The following is a 7,340-nucleotide window of genomic DNA, read 5'->3' as shown; positions in this document are numbered from 1 at the left end:
TGATCCTCTGTCCATTCTGATTATCTATGTCCTGTTTCAGTCAATTACTATCATCCTGATCCTCTGTCCATTCTGATTATCAATGTCCTGTTTCAGTCAATTACTTTCATCCTGATCCTTTGTCCATTCTAATTATCTGTGTCCTGTTTCAGTCAATTACTATCATCCTGATCCTCTGTCCATTCTAATTATCAATGTCCTGTCTCAGTCAATTACTATCATCCTGATCCTCTGTCCATTCTAATTATCTGTGTCCTGTTTCAGTCAATTACTACCATCCTGATCCTCTGTCCATTCTAATTATCTGTGTCCTGTTTCAGTCAATTACTACAATCCTGATCCTCTGTCCATTCTAATTATCTATGTCCTGTTTCAGTCAATTACTATCATCCTGATCCTCTGTCCATTCTAATTATCTGTGTACTGTTTCAGTCAATTACTACAATCCTGATCCTCTGTCCATTCTAATTATCTATGTCCTGTTTCAGTCAATTACTATCATCCTGATCCTCTGTCCATTCTAATTATCTATGTCCTGTTTCAGTCAATTACTATCATCCTTATCCTCTGTCCATTCTAATTATCTATGTCCTGTTTCAGTCAATTACTATCATCCTGATCCTCTGTCCATTCTGATTATCTATGTCCTGTTTCAGTCAATTAATATCATCCTGATCCTCGGTCCATTCTGATTATCAATGTCCTGTTTCAGTCAATTACTTTCATCCTGATCCTTTGTCCATTTTAATTATCTATGTCCTGTTTCAGTCAATTACTATCATCCTGATCCTCTGTCCATTCTAATTATCTATGTCCTGTTTCAGTCAATTACTATCATCCTGATCCTCTGTCCATTCTAATTATCTATGTCCTGTTTCAGTCAATTACTATCATCCTGATCCTCTGTCCATTCTGATTATCTATGTCCTGTTTCAGTCAATTACTATCATCCTGATCCTCTGTCCATTCTGATTATCTATGTCCTGTTTCAGTCAATTACTATCATCCTGATCCTCTGTCCATTCTGATTATCAATGTCCTGTTTCAGTCAATTACTTTCATCCTGATCCTTTGTCCATTCTAATTATCTATGTCCTGTTTCAGTCAATTACTATCATCCTGATCCTCTGTCCATTCTAATTATCTATGTCCTGTTTCAGTCAATTACTATCATCCTGATCCTCTGTCCATTCTGATTATCTATGTCATGTTTCAGTCAATTACTATCATCCTGATCCTCTGTCCATTCTAATTATCTATGTCCTGTTTCAGTCAATTACTATCATCCTGATCCTCTGTCCATTCTGATTATCTATGTCCTGTTTCAGTCAATTACTATCATCCTGATCCTCTGTCCATTCTAATTATCTATGTCCTGTTTCAGTCAATTACTATCATCCTGATCCTCTGTCCATTCTAATTATCTATGTCCTGTTTCAGTCAATTACTATCATCCTGATCCTCTGTCCATTCTGATTATCTATGTCCTGTTTCACTCAATTACTATCATCCTGATCCTCTGTCCATTCTGATTATCAATGTCCTGTTTCAGTCAATTACTTTCATCCTGATCCTTTGTCCATTCTAATTATCTATGTCCTGTTTCAGTCAATTACTATCATCCTGATCCTCTGTCCATTCTAATTATCTATGTCCTGTTTCAGTCAATTACTATCATCCTGATCCTCTGTCCATTCTGATTATCTATGTCCTGTTTCAGTCAATTACTATCATCCTGATCCTCTGTCCATTCTGATTATCAATGTCCTGTTTCAGTCAATTACTTTCATCCTGATCCTTTGTCCATTCTAAATATCTATGTCCCGTTTCAGTCAATTACTATCATGTTGATCCTCTGTCCATTCTAATTATCTATGTCCTGTTTCAGTCAATTACTATCATCCTGATCCTCTGTCCATTCTAATTATCTCTGTCCTGTTTCAGTCAATTACTATCATCCTGATCCTCTGTCCATTCTGATTATCTATGTCCTGTTTCAGTCAATTACTATCATCCTGATCCTCTGTCCATACTGATTATCAATGTCCTGTTTCAGTCAATTACTATCATCCTGATCCTCTGTCCATTCTAATTGTCTTTGTCCTGTTTCAGTCAATTTCTATCATCCTGATCCTCTGTCCATTCTGATTATCTATGTCCTGTTTCAGTCAATTACTATCATCCTGATCCTCTGTCCATACTGATTATCAATGTCCTGTTTCAGTCAATTACTATCATCCTGATCCTCTGTCCATTATAATTATCTATGTCCTGTTTCAGTCAATTACTATCATCCTGATCCTCTGTCCATTCCAATTATCTGTGTCCTGTTTCAGTCAATTACTATCATCCTGATCCTCTGTCCATTCTAATTATCAATGTCCTGTTTCAGTCAATTACTTTCATCCTGATCCTTTGTCCATTCTAATTATCTATGTCCTGTTTCAGTCAATTACTATCATCCTGATCCTCTGTCCATTCTAATTATCTATGTCCTTTTTCAGTCAATTACTATCATCCTGATCCTCTGTCCATTCTGATTATCTATGTCCTGTTTCAGTCAATTACTATCATCCTGATCCTCTGTCCATTCTGATTATCTATGTCCTGTTTCAGTCAATTACTATCATCCTGATCCACTGTCCATACTGATTATCAATGTCCTGTTTCAGTCAATTACTATCATCCTGATCTTCTGTCCATTCTAATTGTCTATGTCCTCTTTCAGTCAATTTCGATCATCCTGATCCTCTGTCCATTCTGATTATCTATGTCCTGTTTCAGTCAATTACTATCATCCTGATCCCCTGTACATTCTAATTATCTATGTCCTGTTTCAGTCAATTACTATCATCCTGATCCTCTGTCCATACTGATTATCAATGTCCTGTTTCAGTCAATTACTATCATCCTGATCCCCTGTACATTCTAATTATCTATGTCCTGTTTCAGTCAATTACTATCATCCTGATCCACTGTCCATTCTAATTATCTGTGTCCTGTTTCAGTCAATTACTATCATCCTGATCCTCTGTCCATTCTAATTATCAATGTCCTGTTTCAGTCAATTACTATCATCCTGATCCTCTGTCCATTCTAATTATCTGTGTCCTGTTTCAGTCAATTACTATCATCCTGATCCTCTGTCCATTCTAATTATCTGTGTCCTGTTTCAGTCAATTACTACAATCCTGATCCTCTGTCCATTCTAATTATCTATGTCCTGTTTCAATCAATTACTATCATCCTGATCCTCTGTCCATTCTAATTATCTGTGTCCTGTTTCAGTCAATTACTACAATCCTGATCCTCTGTCCATTCTAATTATCTATGTCCTGTTTCAGTCAATTACTATCATCCTGATCCTCTGTCCATTCTAATTATCTATGTCCTGTTTCAGTCAATTACTATCATCCTGATCCTCTGTCCATTCTAATTATCTATGTCCTGTTTCAGTCAATTACTATCATCCTGATCCTCTGTCCATTCTGATTATCTATGTCCTGTTTCAGTCAATTACTATCATCCTGATCCTCTGTCCATTCTGATTATCAATGATCTGTTTCAGTCAATTACTTTCATCCTGATCCTTTGTCCATTTTAATTATCTATGTCCTGTTTCAGTCAATTACTATCATCCTGATCATCTGTCCATTCTAATTATCTATGTCCTGTTTCAGTCAATTACTATCATCCTGATCCTCTGTCCATTCTAATTATCTATGTCCTGTTTCAGTCAATTACTATCATCCTGATCCTCTGTCCATTCTGATTATCTATGTCCTGTTTCAGTCAATTACTATCATCCTGATCCTCTGTCCATTCTGATTATCTATGTCCTGTTTCAGTCAATTACTATCATCCTGATCCTCTGTCCATTCTGATTATCAATGTCCTGTTTCAGTCAATTACTTTCATCCTGACCCTTTGTCCATTCTAATTATCTATGTCCTGTTTCAGTCAATTACTATCATCCTGATCCTCTATCCATTCTAATTATCTATGTCCTGTTTCAGTCAATTACTATCATCCTGATCCTCTGTCCATACTGATTATCAATGTCCTGTTTCTGTCAATTACTATCATCCTGATCCTCTGTCCATTCTAATTATCTATGTCCTGTTTCAGTCAATTACTATCATTCTGATCCTCTGTCCATTCTAATTATCTATGTCCTGTTTCAGTCAATTACTATCATCCTGATCCTCTGTCAATTCTAATTATCAATGTCCTGTTTCAGTCAATTACTTTCATCCTGATCCTTTGTCCATTCTAATTATCTATGTCCTGTTTCAGTCAATTACTATCATCCTGATCCTTTGTCCATTCTAATTATCTATGTCCTGTTTCAGTCAATTACTATCATCCTGATCCTCTGTCCATTCTGATTATCTATGTCCTGTTTCAGTCAATTACTATCATCCTGATCCTCTGTCCATTCTAATTATCAATGTCCTGTTTCAGTCAATTACTTTCATCCTGATCCTTTGTCCATTCTAATTATCTATGTCCTGTTTCAGTCAATTACTATCATCCTGATCCTCTGTCCATTATGATTATCTATGTCCTGTTTCAGTCAATTACTATCATCCTGATCCTCTGTCCATTCTAATTATCTATGTCCTATTTCAGTCAATTACTATCATCCTGATCCTTTGTCCATTTAAATTATCTATGTCCTGTTTCAGTCAATTACTATCATCCTGATCCTCTGTCCTTTCTGATTATCTATGTCCTGTTTCAGTCAATTACTATCATCCTGATCCTCTGTCCTTTCTGATTATCTATGTCCTGTTTCAGTCAATTACTATCATCCTGATCCTCTGTCCATTCTGATTATCAATGTCCTGTTTCAGTCAATTACTTTCATCCTGATCCTTTGTCCATTCTAATTATCTGTGTCCTGTTTCAGTCAATTACTATCATCCTGATCCTCTGTCCATTCTAATTATCTGTGTCCTGTTTCAGTCAATTACTATCATCCTGATCCTCTGTCCATTCTAATTATCTGTGTCCTGTTTCAGTCAATTACTACAATCCTGATCCTCTGTCCATTCCAATTATCTATGTCCTGTTTCAGTCAATTACTATCATCCTGATCCTCTGTCCATTCTAATTATCTATGTCCTGTTTCAGTCAATTACTACAATCCTGATTCTCTGTCCATTCCAATTATCTATGTCCTGTTTCAGTCAATTACTATCATCCTGATCCTCTGTCCATTCTAATTATCTATGTCCTGTTTCAGTCAATTACTATCATCCTGATCCTCTGTCCATTCTAATTATCTATGTCCTGTTTCAGTCAAATACTATCATCCTGATCCTCTGTCCATTCTGATTATCTATGTCCTGTTTCAGTCAATTACTATCATCCTGATCCTCTGTCCATTCTGATTATCAATGTCCTGTTTCAGTCAATTACTTTCATCCTGATCCTTTGTCCATTTTAATTATCTATGTCCTGTTTCAGTCAATTACTATCATCCTGATCCTCTGTCCATTCTGATTGTCTATGTCCTGTTTCAGTCAATTACTATCATCCTGATCCTCTGTCCATTCTGATTATCTATGTCCTGTTTCAGTCAATTACTATCATCCTGATCCTCTGTACATTCTGATTATCAATGTCCTGTTTCAGACAATTACTTTCATCCTGATCCCTTGTCCATTCTAATTATCTATGTCCTGTTTCAGTCAATTACTATCATCCTGATCCTCTGTCCATTCTAATTATCTATGTCCTGTTTCAGTCAATTACTATCATCCTGATCCTCTGTCCATTCTAATTATCTATGTCCTGTTTCAGTCAATTACTATCATCCTGATCCTCTGTCCATTCTGATTATCTATGTCCTGTTTCAGTCAATTACTATCATCCTGATCCTCTGTCCATACTGATTATCAATGTCCTGTTTCAGTCAATTACTATCATCCTGATCCTCTGTCCATTCTATTTGTCAATGTCCTGTTTCAGTCAATTACTATCATCCTGATCCTCTGTCCATACTGATTATCTATGTCCTGTTTCAGTCAATTACTATCATCCTGACCCTCTGTCCATACTGATTATCAATGTCCTGTTTCAGTCAATTACTATCATCCTGATCCTCTGTCCATTCTAATTATCTATGTCCTGTTTCAGTCAATTACTATCATCCTGATCCTCTGTCCATTCTAATTATCTGTGTCCTGTTTCAGTCAATTACTATCATCCTGATCCTCTGTCAATTCTAATTATCAATGTCCTGTTTCAGTCAATTACTTTCATCCTGATCCTTTGTCCATTTTAATTATCAATGTCCTGTTTCAGTCAATTACTATCATCCTGATCCTCTGTCCATTCTAATTATCCATGTCCTGTTTCAGTCAATTACTATCATCCTGATCCTCTGTCCATTCTGATTATCTATGTCCTGTTTCAGTCAATTACTATCATCCTGATCCTCTGTCCATTCTGATTATCTATGTCCTGTTTCAGTCAATTACTATCATCTTGACCCTCTGTCCATTCTGATTATCAATGTCCTGTTTCAGTCAATTACTTTCATCCTGATCCTTTGTCCATTCTAATTATCTATGTCCTGTTTCAGTCAATTACTATCATCCTGATCCTCTGTCCATTCTAATTATCTATGTCCTGTTTCAGTCAATTACTATCATCCTGATCCTCTGTCCATTCTAATTATCTATGTCCTGTTTCAGTCAATTACTATCATCCTGATCCTCTGTCCATTCTGATTATCTATGTCCTGTTTCAGTCAATTACTATCATCCTGATCCTCTGTCCATTCTAATTATCTGTGTCCTGTTTCAGTCAATTACTATCATCCTTATCCTCTGTCCATTCTGATTATCTATGTCCTGTTTCAGTCAATTACTATCATCCTGATCCTCTGTCCATTCTAATTATCTGTGTCCTGTTTCAGTCAGTTACTATCATCCTGATCCTCTGTCCATTCTGATTATCTATGTCCTGTTTCAGTCAATTACTATCATCCTGATCCTCTGTCCATTCTGATTATCAATGTCCTGTTTCAGTCAATTACTTTCATCCTGACCCTTTGTCCATTCTAATTATCTATGTCCTGTTTCAGTCAATTACTATCATCCTGATCCTCTATCCATTCTAATTATCTATGTCCTGTTTCAGTCAATTACTATCATCCTGATCCTCTGTCCATACTGATTATCAATGTCCTGTTTCTGTCAATTACTATCATCCTGATCCTCTGTCCATTCTAATTATCTATGTCCTGTTTCAGTCAATTACTATCATCCTGATCCTCTGTCCATTCTAATTATCTATGTCCTGTTTCAGTCAATTACTATCATCCTGAT

The sequence above is a fragment of the Heterodontus francisci genome, chromosome 28, assembly GCF_036365525.1.
Source record: "Heterodontus francisci isolate sHetFra1 chromosome 28, sHetFra1.hap1, whole genome shotgun sequence".
NCBI lineage: Eukaryota > Metazoa > Chordata > Chondrichthyes > Heterodontiformes > Heterodontidae > Heterodontus > Heterodontus francisci.
The sequence above is the reverse complement of the archived record's forward strand: the minus strand, read 5'-3'. Positions refer to the sequence as shown.